Source organism: Pristiophorus japonicus, chromosome 13 (genome assembly GCF_044704955.1).
Source record: "Pristiophorus japonicus isolate sPriJap1 chromosome 13, sPriJap1.hap1, whole genome shotgun sequence".
Lineage (NCBI taxonomy): Eukaryota > Metazoa > Chordata > Chondrichthyes > Pristiophoridae > Pristiophorus > Pristiophorus japonicus.
This window is the reverse complement of record NC_091989.1, coordinates 48,294,270-48,295,171: the sequence shown is the minus strand read 5'-3', so window position 1 is coordinate 48,295,171 and position 902 is coordinate 48,294,270.

Below are 902 nucleotides of genomic sequence, written 5' to 3'. Positions count from 1 at the left end.
GCCCTTGCTACACTTAGTGCTTCTTCCAAGTGGTGTTCAACATAGAGGAGTACTGATTTATCAACTGAGGGAGGTCTATGGGTCCAAGTCCCGACCTGGACGCCCGTTTTTCGTGCCACAAAGTGCGCCTAAAAAAAACTTACAGATTCTCCGGCTCCCTGGTGGTCCTCTTGAGTAAGGCGCGGCGCAGCACGAGCTGTAGGGGGCGGAGCTAGGTCCCTGCGCTGAAAACAGTGCCGGGACCTCTGCACATGCACGCTAGTGGGCGTGCATGTGCAGTAGCACCAGGCACCCAAAACTGTGTGGGCGGGGCCCGAAGCACGCAGCCCCTAGTCCTGGCCGAATGGCCTCACTGGGGCTGCGTGGATAAGGCTGCCTCCCACGGCCAGCTCCTGCTTCCTCCCGACTTGACTCCCGCTTCCGCCCCGCCCCCCGCACCGGACCCGACCCGCGCTCCCCCCACCTCCCCCACCCGACCTGACCACCCTGCTTCCCCCCCCCCGACACGAACCGACCTCCCTCCCACCAACCCCCCCGACCCGACCTGCGCTTCCCCCCCCCCCCCACCGACCTGACCTCCCTCTCCCTCCCTCCGAACCGAACCGACCTCCCTCCACCCCCCCGACCCAACCCGCGCTCCCCCCGACCCGACCCAACCCAACGTCACCTACCTGTAAATCTGGTGCTGGGGATGGGCCCTGCCCGAAGTCTTGGGCCCGGCCCGTTCAGCCTCCCCCCCACCCCCCCTCTTCTCCTTTCTCCTCTCTCCTCCCCCCCCTTCCCCTCCCCCCCTTCCCCTTCTCCTCTCTCCTCCACCCCTTCCCCTTCTCCTCCCCCCCTTCCCCTTCTCCTCTCTCCTCCCCCCCCTTCCCCTCTCCTCCCCCCTTCCCCTCTCCTCCCCC